The sequence below is a fragment of the Bombina bombina genome, chromosome 2 (assembly GCF_027579735.1).
Source record: "Bombina bombina isolate aBomBom1 chromosome 2, aBomBom1.pri, whole genome shotgun sequence".
NCBI lineage: Eukaryota > Metazoa > Chordata > Amphibia > Anura > Bombinatoridae > Bombina > Bombina bombina.
In genome coordinates this window covers 205,349,775-205,370,840 of record NC_069500.1, presented here as the reverse complement: position 1 = coordinate 205,370,840, position 21,066 = coordinate 205,349,775, and the positions used below count along the sequence as shown (strand labels likewise).

The following is a 21,066-nucleotide window of genomic DNA, read 5'->3' as shown; positions in this document are numbered from 1 at the left end:
TGCAACGAACCCTGGAAACTTTGCACCTGTTGCTGAGCTGCTTACTATTGCATAACAAGGGGGCCTCACCCTAAGACTGAGCAGCTGAGGCCTGACTCAAAATCGCAACCCGACCAACAGCCTCAACATCCATAGCTTCTACAACTCTGGCTTACATAGAGGACACATACAATGCAGAAGGTGAGATGACATTGCTCTCCTTACGCATAAAACGTTATGAAGTTGACACCTAAGAACAGCAAGCAGACGGCCAGACTGTCCACATTAAGTGCTTCTTATTTGTCAATACCTATACAGCACACTACCGCAACTGCAAATTTGGCTTCTTTATATGCATAGCAAATGATGCACTATATATTTCCTGATATATACTTATATCTACATTGTGTCGCATATCATATAACCTTTTCTATTTGAGCATGCATGCACACATTTTCTGATTCACCCTTGTATTAAGCATGTAATGCCTTTTCAGCCATACAAAAGAAAAACAGCTCTAAGTACAAGTTTAGCACTGTGACATCAGCCAACAAGTAGAGGTTTTCCAGATAAAAACAACATCACCAGCAAAAAGATTTTTAATCTACCCCTCTCATCTGGTAGACAGGTACTGCCTCCACTTTGCTTCCTAAACATTCCAGTGATATTAGATTATAAAGCAGAAAAAATATAGGACAACTCTTGATCTCTATAAATGAAACAGTATGTTCTGTAAAGTCAGATTCCCATAAAAGGCTGACAACCAATTTCTGGGATTTTTTAGAAACCTAAGACTTTGCTACAATATTTCTCTAACTATTAGTCTCTGTTGTGGGAATCACAAGGCTTCTCTTTCACCTATCCCTATATAGATACCAACCTACCAATTCTAAAAGAAGAATAGGGGATTGATCTCCCTCAGTGGATTTTAGCATCCTACACAGCCTTATTGAAGATATATCTTTGGCAACATAGCTATTAACCTTAACTCACCATGTCCCCTAGAAAAAAGAAACTGACTGTGGCCACAAAGTGCAAAAAAAGAAGGCAGTTACAGCCTTTCACCACTATGCTACGTGACAAAGATATCCAATACCGATGGAACTACCCCTTTCAACTTTTGGTGGTCAAGGATGGTAAACGAACACAACCTGCTCAGACTCAGGTGATGTCCATACACTTTGTGAATCACTAGGTCTTCCAATACTTCAATCCCAGCTATCTCTAACCTGAAGGAAAATCACCTGAACCCAATGGACCACCTTCCTCACCCAAACCACAATGCTCAAGCTGGACTGTAGCAGGTCCCAAGACATCTAGAAACAGACAGGCCTCTGTTCAAATGGAAATTCACCCTGCACCTGGAAATGTTTCTTGAACCTTCAGGCCACGTCTTCATTTCTTAGTTTACATATTGATCCTGTAAGTAATGCGTGAGTATTTTTTACTTTTTTTTTTATTACTGTTGACTCTTGTTCTCTTCCAAACCTTGTTCAGTTTCATATGTTTATCTTATTCATAAAGCTACAAGAAAACATCCCACTTTAGATTGGTAGTTTCATCTACTATTCAGTTGTTATAATGGAATGCACATTTTTCTACTTTATTGTATGTAAATGTTAATTCTGTCATATATCCATATCTCACAAATGACTCTTAAATCGGTCTGTTCCTCTCTGAAAAAACATAATTTATGCTTACCTGATAAATTTATTTCTCTTGTAGTGTGTTCAGTCCACGGGTGATCCATTACTTATGGGATATATTCTCCTTCCCAACAGGAAGTTGCAAGAGAATCACCCAAGCAGAGCTGCCATATAGCTCCTCCCCTCACATGTCATATCCAGTCATTCGTCCCAAACAAGACGAGAAAGGAGAAACTATAGGGTGCAGTGGTGACTGGAGTTATAATTTAAAATTTAGAACCTGCCTCAAAAAGACAGGGCGGGCCGTGGACTGAACACACTACAAGAGAAATAAATTTATCAGGTAAGCATAAATTATGTTTTCTCTTGTTAAGTGTGTTCAGTCCACGGGTCATCCATTACTTATGGGATACCAATACCAAAGCTAAAGTACACGGATGATGGGAGGGACAAGGCAGGAACATTAAACAGAAGGAACCACTGCCTGTAGAACCTTTCTCCCAAAAACAGCCTCCGAAGAAGCAAAAGTGTCAAATTTGGAAAATTTGGAAAAAGTATGAAGTGAAGACCAAGTTGCAGCCTTGCAAATCTGTTCAACAGAGGCCTCATTCTTAAAGGCCCAGGTGGAAGCCACAGCTCTAGTGGAATGAGCTGTAATTCTTTCAGGAGGCTGCTGTCCAGCAGTCTCATAGGCTAAGCGTATTATGCTACGAAGCCAAAAAGAGAGAGAGGTAGCCGAAGCCTTTTGACCTCTCCTCTGTCCAGAGTAAACGACAAACAGAGAAGAAGTTTGTCGAAAATCTTTAGTTGCCTGTAAGTAGAACTTCAGGGCACAGACCACGTCTAGATTATGCAAAAGACGTTCCTTCTTTGAAGAAGGATTAGGACATAACGATGGAACAACAATCTCTTGATTGATATTCCTGTTAGAAACAACCTTAGGTAAAAACCCAGGTTTAGTACGCAGGACTACCTTGTCTGAATGAAAGATCAGAAAAGGAGAATCACAATGTAAGGCAGATAACTCAGAGACTCTTCAAGCCGAAGAAATAGCCATCAAAAACAGAACTTTCCAAGATAAAAGCTTAATATCAATGGAATGAAGGGGTTCAAACGGAACACCCTGAAGAACTTTAAGAACCAAGTTTAAGCTCCACGGAGGAGCAACAGTTTTAAACACAGGCTTAATCCTAGCCAAAGCCTGACAAAAGGCCTGGACGTCTGGATTCTCTGCCAGACGCTTGTGTAAAAGAATAGACAGAGCAGAAATCTGTCCCTTTAGTGAACTAGCGGATAAGCCCTTTTCTAAACCCTCTTGTAGAAAAGACAATATCCTAGAAATCCTAACCTTACTCCATGAGTAACTCTTGGATTCACACCAATATAAATATTTACGCCATATCTTGTGGTAAATTTTTCTGGTAACAGGTTTCCGAGCCTGTATTAATGTATCAATAACCGAATCCGAAAACCCACGCTTTGATAGAATCAAGCGTTCAATTTCCAAGCAGTCAGCCTCAGAGAAATTAGGTTTGGATTGTTGAAAGGACCCTGGATTAGAAGGTCCTGCCTCAGGGGTAGAGACCATGGTGGACAGGACGACATGTCCACTAGGTCTGCATACCAGGTCCTGCGTGGCCACGCAGGCGCTATCAGAATCACCGATGCTCTCTCCTGTTTGATCCTGGCAATCAGTCGAGGTAGCAACGGAAAAGGTGGAAACACATAAGCTATGTTGAAAACCCAAGGGGCTGCTAGTGCATCTACCAGCACCGCACCCGGGTCCCTGGACCCGTAACAAGGAAGCTTGGGGTTCTTCTTAGCGAACTAGCGGATAAACCCTTTTCTAAACCCTCTTGTAGAAAAGCTAATATCCTAGGAATCCTAACCTTACTCCATGAGTAACTCTTGGATTCGCACCAATATAAATATTTACGCCATATCTTATGGTAAATTTTTCTTGTCACAGGTTTCCGAGCCTGTATTAATGTATCAATAACCGAATCCGAAAACCCACGCTTTGATAGAATCAAGCGTTCAATTTCCAGGCAGTCAGCCTCAAAGAAATTAGGTTTGGATGGTTGAAAGGACCCTGAATTAGAAGGTCCTGCCTCAGAGGAAGAGACCATGGTGGACAGGACGACATGTCCACTAGGTCTGCATACCAGGTCCTGCGTGGCCACGCAGGCGCTATCAGAATTACCGATGCCCTCTCCTGTTTGATCCTGGCAATCAGCCGAGGTAGCAACGGAAATGGTGGAAACACATAAGCTATGTTGAAAACCCAAGGGGCTGCTAATGCATCTACCATCACCGCTCCCGGGTCCCTGAACCTGGATCCGTAACAAGGAAGCTTCGCGTTCTGACGAGATGCCATGAGATCCAGATCCGGTTTGCCCCAACGACGAATCAGTTGAGCAAATACCTCCGGGTGAAGTTCCCACTCTCCCGGATGAAAAGTCTGGCGACTTAGGAAATCCGCCTCCCAGTTCTCTACGCCTGAGATGTGAATCGCTGACAGGTGGCAAGAGTGAGACTCTGCCCAGCGAATTATCTTCGAGACTTCCAACATCGCTAGGGAACTCCTGGTTCCCCCTTGATGATTGATGTAAGCCACAGTCGTGATATTGTCCGACTGAAACCTGATGAACCTCAGCTTTGCTAACTGAGGCCAAGCCAGAAGAGCATTGAATATTGCTCTTAATTCTAGAATGTTTATTGGGAGGAGTTTCTCCTCCTGAGTCCACGATCCCTGAGCCTTCAGGGAATTCCAGACTGCTCCCCAGCCTAGAAGGCTGGCATCCGTTGTTACAATCGTCCAATCTGGCCTGCGAAAGGTTATTCCTTTGGACAGATGAACCGGTGACAACCACCAGAGAAGCGAATCTCTGGTCTCCTGGTCCAGATTTAGCAAAGGGGACAGATCTGAGTAATCCCCGTTCCATTGACTGAGCATGCATAGTTGCAGCGGTCTGAGATGCAGGCGCGCAAATGGCACTATGTCCATTGCCGCTACCATTAAGCCGATTACCTCCATGCACTGAGCTACCGATGGGCTTGGAATTGAATGAAGGACACGGCAAGCATTGAGAATGTTTGATAACCTGGACTCCGTCAGGTAAATCTTCATCTCTACAGAATCTATAAGAGTCCCTAGAAAAGGAACCCGTGTGAGTGGTAACAGAGAACTCTTTTCCACGTTCACTTTCCACCCATGCAACCTCAGAAATGCTAGAACTATCTCTGTATGAGACTTTGCATTCTGAAAACTTGACGCTTGTATCAGAATGTCGTCTAGGTACGGAGCCACCGCTATGCCTTGTGGTCTTAGTATCGCCAGAAGTGAGCCCAGAACCTTCGTAAAAATTCTCGGGGCCGTGGCTAACCCGAAGGGAAGAGCCACAAACTGGTAATGCCTGTCTAGAAAGGCAAACCTCAGGTACCGATAATGATCTTTGTGAATCGGTATATGAAGGTAAGCATCCTTTAAGTCCACCGTGGTCATATATTGACCCTCTTGGATCATGGGTAGGATGGTTCGAATGGTTTCCATCTTGAACGATGGTACCCTTAGGAATTTGTTTAAGATCTTTAAGTCCAAGATTGGTCTGAAGGTTCCCTCTTTTTTGGGAACCACAAATAGATTTGAGTAAAATCCTTGTCCCTGTTCCGATCGCGGAACTGAGTGGATCACCCCCATGATTAAGAGGTCTTGTACACATTGTAGAAATGCCTCTCTCTTTACTAAGTTTGTTGATAACCTCGAAAGATGGAACCTCCCTTGTGGAGGAGAGGATTTGAAATCCAGAAGGTATCCCTGAAATATAATCTTTAACGTCCAGGGATCCTGCACATCTCTTGCCCAAGCCTGGGCAAAGAGAGAAAGTCTGCCCCCCACTAAATCCGTCTCTGGATAGGGGGCCCTGACTTCATGCTGTCTTAGGGGCGGGAGTAGGCTTTCTGGCCTGCTTGCCCTTGTTCGATGACTGGTTGCCTTTCCAACCTTGTCTGTAACGAGCAGTAGTTCCTTCCTGTTTTGGAGCGGAGGAAGTCGATGCTGCTCCTGCCTTGAAGTTACGAAAGCCACGAAAATTAGACTGTTTGGCCTTTGGTTTGGCCCTGTCCTGAGGAAGGGCGTGGCCCTTACCTCCCGTAATGTCAGCAATAATTTCCTTCAAGCCGGGCCCGAATAAGGTCTGCCCTTTGAAAGGAATGTTAAGTAGTTTAGACTTGGAAGTTACATCCGCTGACCAGGATTTAAGCCAGAGCGCTCTGCGCGCCTGTATGGCGAATCCGGAATTTTTAGCCGTAAGTTTGGTTAGATGTACTACGGCATCTGAAACAAACGCATTAGCTTGCTTAAGGGTTCTAACTTTGCTCAAGGCCTCATCCAACGGCTCTGTGCGAATCGCCTCTTCCAGAGACTCAAACCAGAATGCCGCTGCAGCCGTGACAGGCGCAATGCATGCAAGAGGCTGCAATATAAAACCCTGTTGAACAAACATTTTCTTAAGATAACCCTCTAATTTTTTATCCATTGGATCTGAGAAAGCACAGCTACCCTCCACCGGGATAGTGGTACGCTTGGCTAACGTAGAAACTGCTCCCTCCACCTTAGGGACCGTCTGCCATAAGTCTCGTGTGGTGGCGTCTATAGGGAACATTTTTCTAAATATCGGGGGAGGGGAAAAAGGCACACCGGGTCTATCCCACTCCTTACTGATAATTTCTGTAAGTCTTTTTGATATAGGAAAAACGTCAGTACACACCGGTACCGCATAGTATCTATCCAACCTACACAATTTCTCTGGAATTGCCACCGTGTCGCAATCATTCAGAGCTGCTAATACCTCCCCTAGTAACACACGGAGGTTCTCAAGCTTAAATTTAAAATTTGAAATTTCTGAATCCGGTCTCCCCGAATCAGAACCGTCACCGACAGAATGAAGCTCACCGTCCTCATGTTCTGCAAGTTGTGACGCAGTATCAGACATGGCTCTCGTGTCATCAGCGCGCTCTGTCCTTAACCCAGAGCTATCGCGTTTGCCCCTTAATTCGGGCATATTATATAATACTTCTTTCATAACATTAGCCATATCATGTAAAGTGATTTGTAAGGGCCTAGATGTACTAGGTGTCTCAATCCTACGCATCTCCCGAGCGGGAGACGCAGGTACTGACACGTGAGGAGAGTTAGGCGGCATAACTTCCCCCTCGTTGTCTGTTGATAGCTTCTTTATCGGTACAGATTGACTTTTATTCAAAGCAATATCAATACAATTGGTACACATCGTTCTATTGGGCTCCACATTGGCTTTTGAACATGATGAACAAACAGTTTCCTCTGAATCAGACATGTTCAAAACAGACTTAGCAATGAAACTAACAAGCTTGGAAATCACTTTCAATAAGTTTTACAAGCAATATAAAAAACACTGCAGCGCTTCAAAAATACAGATATAATTAAACAATTCTTAACAAGAAGTGTACTATTAGCAGAGGATTGCACCCATTAGCAAAAGGATGATTAACCCCTCGATACCCAAAACGGATAAAACAGATATCAATTAAGATTTAACGCTTTTAATCACAGTCAGCACACTGTCACAGATCTGCTGTGACTGATTACCTCCCTCACAAATGAAATTTGCAGACCCCTGAGCTCTCTAGAGACGTCCTGGATCAAGGAAGAAGAAGCAGAAAGACTGTATAATTTTAACTGCGCAACAAGGCGCTAAAACAAGGGCCCTCCCACTCCAATCACAACAGTGGGAGCCCTGATATAACGGTTTCCATGCAGAAAAATATGTTAGCCATGTGGAAAAAAATCATGCCCAAAGCGATTTATCACCAAAGTACCTCACAAAAAACGAATAACATGCCAGTAAACGTTTTATTAAAAAACAACATTTTTCAATGTCATGCAAAGCTATCACTAAGCCTGCTACCAGTCGCTACCACTGCAGAGAAGGCTTAAGTATTATTTCAGTGTTAACAGTATTTTCTCAGTCAAATTCTAGTCCCTAGAATATAACTCGACTGCACATACATTTATCAGCCTGATACCAGTCGCTACTACTGCATTTAAGGCTGTACTTACATCATACGGTAACAGCAGTATTTTCTTAGTCAATTCCATTCCCAGAAAATAAAGTACTGCACATACCTCATTTGCGGAGGACCCCGCATGCTATTCCCAGTTTCTGAAGTTACCCCACTCCTCAGAATGTCGAGAACAGCCAGTGGATCTTAGTTACGGATGCTAAGATCATAGATAAAAAACGCAGGCAGTTTCTTCTTCCAAATACTGCCTGAGATAGAAAAACAGCACACTCCGGTGCCATTTAAAATAACAAACTTTTGATTGAAGAATAGTTAAGTAAAAACTCCAGCTCCTCTCGCGACCTCCTTCTTTGTTGAGGGTTGCAAGAGAATGACTGGGTATGACATGTGAGGGGAGGAGCTATATAGCAGCTCTGCTTGGGTGATCCTCTTGCAACTTCCTGTTGGGAAGGAGAATATATCCCATAAGTAATGGATGACCCGTGGACTGAACACACTTAAAAAGAGAAATAACTCTACTGTGCATACATTTATCAGCCTGATACCAGTCACTACTACTGCATTTAAGGCTGTACTTACATCATAAGGGTAACAGCAGTGTTTTCTTAGTCAATTCCATTCCCAGAAAATATTGTACTGCACATACCTCATTTGCGGGAGACCCCGCATGCTATTCCCATTTTCTGAAGTTACCCCACTCCTTAGAATGTCGAGAACAGCGAGTGGATCTTAGTTACGCCTGCTAAGATCATAGAAAACGCAGGCAGTTTCTTCTTCCAAATACTGCCTGAGATAGAAAAACAGCACACTCCGGTGCCATTTAAAATAACAAACTTTTGATTGAAGAATAATTAAGTAAAAACTCCAGCTCCTCTCGCGACCTCCTTCTTTGTTGAGGGTTGCAAGAGAATGACTGGGTATGACATGTGAGGGGAGGAGCTATATGGCAGCTCTGCTTGGGTGATCCTCTTGCAACTTCCTGTTGGGAAGGAGAATATATCCCATAAGTAATGGATGACCCGTGGACTGAACACACTTAACAAGAGAAATATAAGGTTACATGACTCTTGGAGATTCACACATCGGAACACACGCAATTATACTTTTTTCTTTTCTTTCCACTACAGACTTGATTATGTTATGTTAGACCATAATGCTCTCTTCTTTATTGACATCGGTATGCCATATATCCACTGTCTGAACAGACCATTCTGGAGTAAGCTGCTCTCTAAAATGGACTTCAGTCCCCCTCTGTTCCTTTATCTGGAGACTTGATGAAGCCTTACTATCTGACCAGCTTGTTTCTATTCAGCTCAAATCCTCATTGAAGGAATTATTTCAGTTAAATGTGACTGATAAACCCGATCCTAGCATTTTATGAGAATCGCACAAATGCTATATCAATCAGAGAGAATTAATTAAGATCGAAGCTCACCAAAGAAAAAAAGGCCAGGAAGGTATTTAATGAGCTTGCAAAACATCTTTCGACATTAGATCATGCCCATAAATTAAACCCATTAGATAAAAGCGTCACCCAGGATCTTCAAAAGAGATAAGATACCTTTTCTATCCAAACACAAAAACAGAATTTATGTTTACCTGATAAATTACTTTCTCCAACGGTGTGTCCGGTCCACGGCGTCATCCTTACTTGTGGGATATTCTCTTCCCCAACAGGAAATGGCAAAGAGCCCAGCAAAGCTGGTCACATGATCCCTCCTAGGCTCCGCCTACCCCAGTCATTCGACCGACGTTAAGGAGGAATATTTGCATAGGAGAAACCATATGATACCGTGGTGACTGTAGTTAAAGAAAATAAATTATCAGACCTGATTAAAAAACCAGGGCGGGCCGTGGACCGGACACACCGTTGGAGAAAGTAATTTATCAGGTAAACATAAATTCTGTTTTCTCCAACATAGGTGTGTCCGGTCCACGGCGTCATCCTTACTTGTGGGAACCAATACCAAAGCTTTAGGACACGGATGAAGGGAGGGAGCAAATCAGGTCACCTAAATGGAAGGCACCACGGCTTGCAAAACCTTTCTCCCAAAAATAGCCTCAGAAGAAGCAAAAGTATCAAACTTGTAAAATTTGGTAAAAGTGTGCAGTGAAGACCAAGTCGCTGCCCTACATATCTGATCAACAGAAGCCTCGTTCTTGAAGGCCCATGTGGAAGCCACAGCCCTAGTGGAATGAGCTGTGATTCTTTCAGGAGGCTGCCGTCCGGCAGTCACATAAGCCAATCTGATGATGCTTTTAATCCAAAAAGAGAGAGAGGTAGAAGTTGCTTTTTGACCTCTCCTTTTACCAGAATAAACAACAAACAAGGAAGATGTTTGTCTAAAATCCTTTGTAGCATCTAAATAGAATTTTAGAGCGCGAACAACATCCAAATTGTGCAACAAACGTTCCTTCTTCGAAACTGGTTTCGGACACAAAGAAGGCACGACTATCTCCTGGTTAATGTTTTTGTTAGAAACAACTTTTGGAAGAAAACCAGGTTTAGTACGTAAAACCACCTTATCTGCATGGAACACCAGATAAGGAGGAGAACACTGCAGAGCAGATAATTCTGAAACTCTTCTAGCAGAAGAAATTGCAACCAAAAACAAAACTTTCCAAGATAATAACTTAATATCAACGGAATGTAAGGGTTCAAACGGAACCCCCTGAAGAACTGAAAGAACTAAGTTGAGACTCCAAGGAGGAGTCAAAGGTTTGTAAACAGGCTTGATTCTAACCAGAGCCTGAACAAAGGCTTGAACATCTGGCACAGCTGCCAGCTTTTTGTGAAGTAACACAGACAAGGCAGAAATCTGTCCCTTCAAGGAACTTGCAGATAATCCTTTCTCCAATCCTTCTTGAAGAAAGGATAGAATCTTAGGAATCTTTACCTTGTCCCAAGGGAATCCTTTAGATTCACACCAACAGATATATTTTTTCCATATTTTGTGGTAAATTTTTCTAGTTACAGGCTTTCTGGCCTGAACAAGAGTATCAATAACAGAATCTGAGAACCCTCGTTTTGATAAGATCAAGCGTTCAATCTCCAAGCAGTCAGCTGGAGTGAGACCAGATTCGGATGTTCGAACGGACCTTGAACAAGAAGGTCTCGTCTCAAAGGTAGCTTCCATGGTGGAGCCGATGACATATTCACCAGATCTGCATACCAAGTCCTGCGTGGCCACGCAGGAGCTATCAAGATCACCGACGCCCTCTCTTGATTGATCCTGGCTACCAGCCTGGGGATGAGAGGAAACGGCGGGAATACATAAGCTAGTTTGAAGGTCCAAGGTGCTACTAGTGCATCTACTAGAGTCGCCTTGGGATCCCTGGATCTGGACCCGTAGCAAGGAACCTTGAAGTTCTGACGAGAGGCCATCAGATCCATGTCTGGAATGCCCCACAGTTGAGTAATTTGGGCAAAGATTTCCGGATGGAGTTCCCACTCCCCCGGATGTAATGTCTGACGACTCAGAAAATCCGCTTCCCAATTTTCCACTCCTGGGATGTGGATTGCAGACAGGTGGCAGGAGTGAGTCTCCGCCCATTGAATGATTTTGGTCACTTCTTCCATCGCCAGGGAACTCCTTGTTCCCCCCTGATGGTTGATGTACGCAACAGTCGTCATGTTGTCTGATTGAAACCGTATGAACTTGGCCTTTGCTAGCTGAGGCCAAGCCTTGAGAGCATTGAATATCGCTCTCAGTTCCAGAATATTTATCGGTAGAAGAGATTCTTCCCGAGACCAAAGACCCTGAGCTTTCAGGGGTCCCCAGACCGCGCCCCAGCCCATCAGACTGGCGTCGGTCGTGACAATGACCCACTCTGGTCTGCGGAAGGTCATCCCTTGTGACAGGTTGTCCAGGGACAGCCACCAACGGAGTGAGTCTCTGGTCCTCTGATTTACTTGTATCTTCGGAGACAAGTCTGTATAGTCCCCATTCCACTGACTGAGCATGCACAGTTGTAATGGTCTTAGATGAATGCGCGCAAAAGGAACTATGTCCATTGCCGCTACCATCAAACCTATTACTTCCATGCACTGCGCTATGGAAGGAAGAGGAACGGAATGAAGTGTTTGACAAGAGTTTAGAAGTTTTGTTTTTCTGGCCTCTGTCAGAAAAATCCTCATTTCCAAGGAGTCTATTATTGTTCCCAAGAAGGGAACCCTTGTCGACGGAGATAGAGAACTCTTTTCCACGTTCACTTTCCATCCGTGAGATCTGAGAAAGGCCAGGACTATGTCCGTGTGAGCCTTTGCTTGAGGAAGGGACGACGCTTGAATCAGAATGTCGTCCAAGTAAGGAACTACTGCAATGCCCCTTGGTCTTAGTACCGCTAGAAGGGACCCTAGGACCTTTGTGAAAATCCTTGGAGCAGTGGCTAATCCGAAAGGAAGCGCCACGAACTGGTAATGCTTGTCCAGGAATGCGAACCTTAGGAACCGATGATGTTCCTTGTGGATAGGAATATGTAGATACGCATCCTTTAAATCCACCGTGGTCATGAATTGACCTTCCTGGATGGAAGGAAGAATTGTTCGAATGGTTTCCATTTTGAACGATGGAACCTTGAGAAACTTGTTTAAGATCTTGAGATCTAAGATTGGTCTGAACGTTCCCTCTTTTTTGGGAACTATGAACAGATTGGAGTAGAACCCCATCCCTTGTTCTCCTAATGGAACAGGATGAATCACTCCCATTTTTAACAGGTCTTCTACACAATGTAAGAATGCCTGTCTCTTTATGTGGTCTGAAGACAATTGAGACCTGTGGAACCTCCCCCTTGGGGGAAGCCCCTTGAATTCCAGAAGATAACCTTGGGAGACTATTTCTAGTGCCCAAGGATACAGAACATCTCTTGCCCAAGCCTGAGCGAAGAGAGAGAGTCTGCCCCCCACCAGATCCGGTCCCGGATCGGGGGCCAACATTTCATGCTGTCTTGGTAGCAGTGGCAGGTTTCTTGGCCTGCTTTCCCTTGTTCCAGCCTTGCATTGGTCTCCAGGCTGGCTTGGCTTGAGAAGTATTACCCTCTTGCTTAGAGGACGTAGCACTTGGGGCTGGTCCGTTTCTACGAAAGGGACGAAAATTAGGTTTATTTTTGGTCTTGAAAGACCTATCCTGAGGAAGGGCGTGGCCCTTACCCCCAGTGATATCAGAGATAATCTCTTTCAAGTCAGGGCCAAACAGCGTTTTCCCCTTGAAAGGAATGTTAAGTAGTTTGTTCTTGGAAGACGCATCCGCTGACCAAGATTTCAACCAAAGCACTCTGCGCGCCACAATAGCAAACCCAGAATTTTTCGCCGCTAACCTAGCCAATTGCAAAGTGGCGCCTAGGGTGAAAGAATTAGCCAATTTGAGAGCACGGATTCTGTCCATAATCTCCTCATAAGGAGGAGAATCACTATCGATCGCCTTTACTAGCTCATCGAACCAGAAACACGCGGCTGTAGTGACAGGGACAATGCATGAAATTGGTTGTAGAAGGTAACCTTGCTGAACAAACATCTTTTTAAGCAAACCTTCTAATTTTTTATCCATAGGATCTTTGAAAGCACAACTATCTTCTATGGGTATAGTGGTGCGTTTGTTTAAAGTAGAAACCGCTCCCTCGACCTTGGGGACTGTCTGCCATAAGTCCTTTCTGGGGTCGACCATAGGAAACAATTTTTTAAATATGGGGGGAGGGACGAAAGGTATACCGGGCCTTTCCCATTCTTTATTTACAATGTCCGCCACCCGCTTGGGTATAGGAAAAGCTTCTGGGAGCCCCGGGACCTCTAGGAACTTGTCCATTTTACATAGTTTCTCTGGGATGATCAAATTCTCACAATCATCCAGAGTGGATAATACCTCCTTAAGCAGAGCGCGGAGATGTTCCAACTTAAATTTAAATGTAATCACATCGGGTTCAGCTTGTTGAGAAATTTTCCCTGAATCTGAAATTTCTCCCTCAGACAAAACCTCCCTGGCCCCCTCAGACTGGTGTAGGGGCATTTCAGAACCATTATCATCAGCGTCCTCATGCTCTTCAGTATCTAAAACAGAGCAGTCGCGCTTACGCTGATAAGTGGGCATTTTGGCTAAAATGTTTTTGATAGAATTATCCATTACAGCCGTTAATTGTTGCATAGTAAGGAGTATTGGCGCGCTAGATGTACTAGGGGCCTCCTGAGTGGGCAAGACTGGTGTAGACGAAGGAGGGAATGATGCAGTACCATGCTTACTCCCCTCACTTGAGGAATCATCTTGGGCATCATTTTCAGTGTCACATAAATCACATCTATGTAAATGAGAAGGAACCTTGGCTTCCCCACATTCAGAACACAGTCTATCTGGTAGTTCAGACATGTTAAACAGGCATAAACTTGATAACAAAGTACAAAAAACGTTTTAAAATAAAACCGTTACTGTCACTTTAAATTTTAAACTGAACACACTTTATTACTGCAATTGCGAAAAAGTATGAAGGAATTGTTCAAAATTCACCAAAATTTCACCACAGTGTCTTAAAGCCTTAAAAGTATTGCACACCAAATTTGGAAGCTTTAACCCTTAAAATAACGGAACCGGAGCCGTTTTTATCTTTAACCCCTTTACAGTCCCTGGTATCTGCTTTGCTGAGACCCAACCAAGCCCAAAGGGGAATACGATACCAAATGACGCCTTCAGAAAGTCTTTTCTATGTATCAGAGCTCCTCACACATGCGACTGCATGTCATGCTTCTCAAAAACAAGTGCGCAATACCGGCGCGAAAATGAGGCTCTGCCTATGATTAGGGAAAGCCCCTAGAGAATAAGGTGTCTAAAACAGTGCCTGCCGATATTATTTTACAAAAATACCCAGATTAAATGATTCCTCAAGGCTAAATATGTGTATATATGAATCGATTTAGCCCAGAAAATGTCTACAGTCTTAATAAGCCCTTGTGAAGCCCTTATTTACTGTCTGAATAAAAATGGCTTACCGGATCCCATAGGGAAAATGACAGCTTCCAGCATTACCTCGTCTTGTTAGAATGTGTCATACCTCAAGCAGCAAAAGACTGCTCACTGTTCCCCCAACTGAAGTTAATTCCTCTCAACAGTCCTGTGTGGAACAGCCATGGATTTTAGTAACGGTTGCTAAAATCATTTTCCTCTTACAAACAGAAATCTTCATCTCTTTTCTGTTTCAGAGTAAATAGTACATACCAGCACTATTTTAAAATAACAAACTCTTGATTGAATAATAAAAACTACAGTTAAACACTAAAAAACTCTAAGCCATCTCCGTGGAGATGTTGCCTGTACAACGGCAAAGAGAATGACTGGGGTAGGCGGAGCCTAGGAGGGATCATGTGACCAGCTTTGCTGGGCTCTTTGCCATTTCCTGTTGGGGAAGAGAATATCCCACAAGTAAGGATGACGCCGTGGACCGGACACACCTATGTTGGAGAAAACACTTTTATTGCAATTGAGATTCTATACAGATAGTAATAAAACTGGTAAAATGCTTGCAAAAACCCTTTAACATAAACAGACTTTAACATATGTTTATTCCTTTCAAGCAACCTCAAAAAAGACAGTAGAGAGTACACCTGAAATTGCAGAAATTTTAAGAAATGTTATCCCGCTTCTACAATCTCACCCTGGAGACTGAGAATACAACCCAAACTCACACTTGCAAAGATTATCTAGAAACAGCCACGTCCCTCCTTAACTATTGATTTGACCAAATCATTAGAAGAACCCATCTCAGCTGAGGAACTCTCAGAGGCAATTAAAACCTTGCAATCAGGTCTTAATGGTTTTAGCATTAAAGTGAAGGTAAAGTTTTTGTACCCATCAATCCTATTTACAACCCTTTTAGTAACTTAAATCAAGTCGCTAGCTTTATTTTTGTAAAAACATTATTGATTTATGTAATTTTATATCTATATTTTTCTTACGCTTCCTTTCCGTTTCTCCTCCCATTCACTATTTCCTGGTTTAGGATACCGTGACGTATAGAGCGGTCCCACCCGCTCTATACGTGTATACTCAGCTCGTGCACATCGAGCATCTATTAACTGCGCATGCGCATCCTTTTTAGACTGTCATCTTTGCGCATGCGGTAATCGCGGCTGCTGCTCTAAGCTATGCCTACAATAAATAGGTAATAATGCGCATGCGTGAAGTGTGAACGCGCGCGCTTGGGAACTGCAATATAGAAACTGTTACGCATGCGCATCACGAAGCAGACCATGATGACGTAAATTGATGGCCGCCTAACGGCCAGGGAATCAATTGGATGGCTGCACAATGTGATCGTTGTTTTTTAAAAAAAAAAAATTGACGGGTTGTTTTTCGGATAGCCGAGTAGATGAGAATAACATAGGATATCGCAGGTAATATTAAGATTTAGAAATATTAATGAATTAAACTTATATTTATTTGCCTTGATATATTTAATTTTTAAGAATAGAGCGTTTGTATTTACCTTCACTTTAAGCATTACTATAAAAGGTTCCAACAGCATTTGATTCCCTTCTATTGTCCCTAGTTACACATGTTGATTGCTGTTCCTAAACCCGAAAAACTTCAGGATTTACCGGGGAATTTTAGGCCCATCTCATTTTTTAATATAGATATAAAGCTGTACGGTAAGATTTTAGCCATGGAATTAATAAATACCTACTCCTGTTAATACACCCAGACCAGGTGGGATTCATAGCACCAAGAGAGGACAACACCACAAAAGTCTTACAACTTATATTATATGCTAAATCAAACGCTTTACCATTCCTGTTCCTATAAACGGATGCTGAGAACCCATTTTATAGAGTAGATTAGACTTTTTTACGACTCACATTAAAACATTTTGGCTTTTCAGATCTGCTAATTCATCAAATATTTTCCCCTACTCCCACCCTGTAAAGCAAGTCAAAGTTAATGCTTATTTTCAAGGACACTTTCCCTATCAACAATGGTACGCATCAGGGTTGCCCCATTTCACCTCTTTTATTTGCCTTATCTATAGAAAGTTTGGATACCAGTTTGAGATCTAACAAGAAGATTAAATGATTTCAGTTAACCAACTCTTTCTATAAGTTGGTGCTTTATGCTGATGATCTGTTACTTACCTTAACCCCTCCACTTTCCTCTCTCTCTGCGGTACAGAAAAAACGTACTTTATATGGTTAATTATCATGCATGCATGTTATGGTTAATTATCATGTATGTGAATTTTCATAAATCAGAACTTCTTCAGCTTAACTTCTCTGCAGATGAATTTACATTAATCTCACATGCTTATCCTTTTCGAATAAATACTTCAGTGTAATAATGACACACTTGATTGGTATAACAAATACCTCTCTTGGCTGGGAAAATGAATGCCATTAAAATGGCTAGACTATCTATGTTGCTTTACCTATTCCAGGCATTACCTATACCACTACATCCAAATTTTCTTGAAAGGCTCCAATCAATTCTACGTAAATTTGCTTGGGCCAACTCCCACCTAAGAATTGCAAAGCAAATATTATATCTCCCGTTGTCCGTGGGTGGACTAAGTATGCCAGATATGAAAAAAACTTAAATTATGCTTACCTGATAATTTTCTTTTCTTCTGAAGGGGAGAGTCCACAGCTGCATTCATTCCTTTTGGGAATTCAGAACCTGGTCACCAGGAGGAGGCAAAGACACCCCAGCCAAAGGCTTAAAATACCTCCCCCACTTCCCTCATCCCCCAGTCATTCTGCCAAGGGAACAAGGAACAGTAGGAGAAATTTAAGGGTGAAAAAGGTGCCAGAAGAATAAAAAAATAATAAACGGCCGCCCCATATAAAACGTGGGCGGGGAGCTGTGGAGTCTCCCCATCAGAAGAAAAGAAAATGATCAGGTAAGCATAATTTAAATTTTTCTTCTTAAATGGGGAGAGTCTACAGCTGCATTCATTACTTTTGGGAAAACAATACCCAAGCTATAGAGGACACTGAATGCAAAAAAAGGGCGGGTAGACGAGGCGGCCCATTCGGAGGGCACCACAGCCTGAAATTACCCAAACACTCGACAAAAACAAACTGCTTAACAAGAAACAGAAGGATAAAACCTGAAAGGACCAGGTAACTGCCCATCAGTTAAACCAGCAAGGCCCTACAAGGCCCAAGTTAGAGACCGCTCAGAATCAGTAGATTCTATTGAGCACAAAGCCTCCGAGGAGACAAGTCCCGCAGGCTCCAAGCCCACACTTAAACTTACCCCCGACCCGAGGGAAGGGGACCTCCACATACCCCCTGAAGGGAAGAGGAAGAAGAAGAAGAACTCATCAGAGATCTAAAGACCAACAAGCTAGAGTAAAAGGAACCCTAGTTGAACTCCAAGCGCAAACCAAGGTTGCAACAAGACAAAACGCATAGAGAACAAACTCAAAAAGAGAGAAGGGAGGAAAAACCCCTACCCCTATCTGAACGGAAGTCCAAGGGACCATGTAACGTTCCAACCCTGGAGACCTAGAGAGACAAGGTAGACCCTATCCCTCACACAGCATGCAATCCGCACTATAAGAGTGACCGAGGGATAAAAACCACCCCCGGGAACCGCCTTAAAATAGCACCCTAAATCTTATCATGCTCCAGATGAAGCCACAGGCTTCCCTCTGCAACAGAAGTCCAGCAGACTCCAGCCGTTAACAGTAGCCAACCAAGCTAGGAACTGCTCCAGGACTCCCACAGAGGAAAGATTCTGAAGGAGAAACAGAAACCCACTCCCTCCTCGGAAAAACAAGGAAGTAGGAGAGCATCCAAAACCAGCAGTCAAGGCTCAACAAAGCAGACAGACCTCTGACCCCCTCTCCAAGGCAACAGACCACCCAGATCAGCACCAAAGTGACTGGCAAAGTCCGAAGGCAGGAAAAGAAACCATTCCCCGGACCACCCAGATCCTCAGTAAGGAAAAAGTAGGGGAACTAAATTGAACGGTACCAATGGGTAGAGCACACTCCACCATTTGCTAACAAGACTGGCATGCTAACCAACTAAGCTATGACATAACATAGGATGAGCTTGGGTTCCAGGACCCAGATACAGATCCTTACCCTTCAAGAAGGGGCACTCCCAGGCAAAAGAGAGACTACACTGAAACAACAGTGACGGCACGATACCAAAATCCAACTCTTCATGACATCCTGCACGCAAGGCAGGGGGAACCCCACTGAACAGAGGAAGACCTCCGGGGCACTAGGTGGATACTGTTGTATGTTCCAATTTCCCTAAGGGGAGGAGAAAGCCAAATATAACCGCTCACCCGCCCACAGGCATGGAGTGTGCAGCAGCAGACAGTTGGTAAAGGCAATAACAATTGTAGAGGAACCATCCGGCTGCAAAAGCCGGCCCAGTAGAAAAACAAACAGCCATCAAGCACACTTTTAAGGTGCAAATAGCTGCAACATATTGCGATTGCAATCTCCCGCTTGCTAGGCAGCTAAACTACCCATCAGGACCCAAACCCATTTAAGAGATTCGATCAGATATCCAAGACAAAAACATGTCCGGAAAGCCGGACATCCGGAAACCAGAGCCGGCTACAAGGTAGTAACCCCTGAGGAACCATAGGGATACCTCATATGGAGAACCTGTACCCAAGGAGATGGAACCACAGCCACATTCAAAGGTCCTTGGACACTGGACGTTTGCTAAGCATCCCAGAGACTGAGAGCATATCTCCTAAAGGCTCAAGGGACAACACCCCAGAGTTAGAGCTCAAAACTAGATAATCCAGTTTGAGAAGATAAAATAGTCTCCAAACAATCCCTTCAGGATCAACCTCCAGGAAAACCCCACAGCTCAAGGAATTAACAATGGACGAGCCTCACAATTCCTGGCGAGCGACAGATAAAGCCAAGACATCTTAAGTAAGGGCAGCTCCAGGAAAAAATGTAGACAAACGCATTCTCCAGAGCCCCAAAACATGGGAGTAGACGAGAAACAGTAGGGGGAAGAAAAAGGCCATAAACAGATGACCCCCCCCCCCAACCAGCCCCAGGAAGGGGAAAAAAAGAAGCCAAAGACACCTCGACCCCTTAAGGAAAAGTTACCGTCATCAAGGCCTCCAAAAATACGTGCAATAAGAATGCCATAGAGGAGATTAAAAATCACCCCAACCTGGTAACCCCGATGTCCAAGGAGTCAACTAAACCTCCAGTCCCATTGGGAATGGAGAACCCTAGCTCCAAGGCTAAAGAACCTCCGGAACCACAGAGTAATCTTTAGCAGGATCCCTTCTGGAACCCTGTCAACGATCAGGAACAGGACAATGAGGACTGAGTACAATCCCCCTGATGCCCCACCCAAAGGAAGAAACGAGAACCAGCCTGATGTCTAGGAACGAAAAGGCCTCCTCTACCATGTTCTAGCCCTGCAAGGGGCAGAGCCTCAATTTTTTTTAGAAAACTCATGTATGAGTCTCTCCACAGAAAACTTTAGTAAAGGCGAAAGCTTTATTCGATCAGAAGAGAAACCAAAGTATAACAAACTCCTCATCCGAGTGAGCAACTCACCACCCAACAAGGACAGCCAGTTATACCGGCACCACGTGGATGATATAGACCTTAAGGAACAGAAAATATAGTGCCCGACCAGGACCAGCCTTCTACATAGGGCACTCAGAACTGACCCAGGCCACAGAAAAATTGAAACCCCAATAGGAATCAACAAAAGGAACTATAGACATAACAATGTACTAACACCTTATCAAGCAACTTCCGCGGAAGTGCCCAAGCGACCCCAAAATCGATAGTATCAAATTCCAGAGAAGAAATGTTTCCCAACGGAAAAATTATAACAGATATGAGCTTCTCAAAAAGAAAAAAAATACATCCTAACTGGATCAAAGAAAAAGAGGGCAGCATCCACAGGTGAACATCCAAGAAAAATGGGCACACTAACAGGACCAGCCAATCAGAGACCCTATTCTCCCGAAGATCAGAACTGGAATAAGATACCCAAAAAAGAAAGTAAATTGGAGACGACAAGGAGAATAATATCCCCCCACGTCAAACCCGGCTTGCCGCCTGGAACAGAAGACCGAGGATCCCTCAACCCATAAGGATTGGGATCCTCCAGCACCGCCAAAACATGTTGCAGAAGGACACGAAGGTGCGCCAGTCCATAACGAAAAGCAAGACTTACCTCTGCCGGGGAAACTGACGACCCCGACCCGAGGGTTGGGCCCCTGAAGCTTCAGAGGAAACGATTTCCCTCGATGGCTGATCTGACCCAGATGATCCCACGCCTGACGAGCCCTGGTTAACAGAACATGGACAGTATCTTATCAACACCTCCCTCCCATGAAGTTGTAAATGCGCCAACGCCATAGATATGGCCATGCGGAACCGTGCCGTAACCTCTGGA

At 43.8% G+C, this 21,066-nt stretch overlaps 1 protein-coding gene and 1 non-coding gene across 2 annotated transcripts in view; both read right to left on the bottom strand.

Moving 5' to 3' along the window:
• FAM151B (family with sequence similarity 151 member B) overlaps positions 1-21,066 on the bottom strand; it is a 238,237-nt gene that overhangs the window by 5,390 nt on the left and 211,781 nt on the right.
• Positions 20,069-20,182, bottom strand: LOC128650622 (U5 spliceosomal RNA). Its single transcript, XR_008400899.1, has one exon. It is a non-coding gene; the product is annotated as a U5 spliceosomal RNA (small nuclear RNA).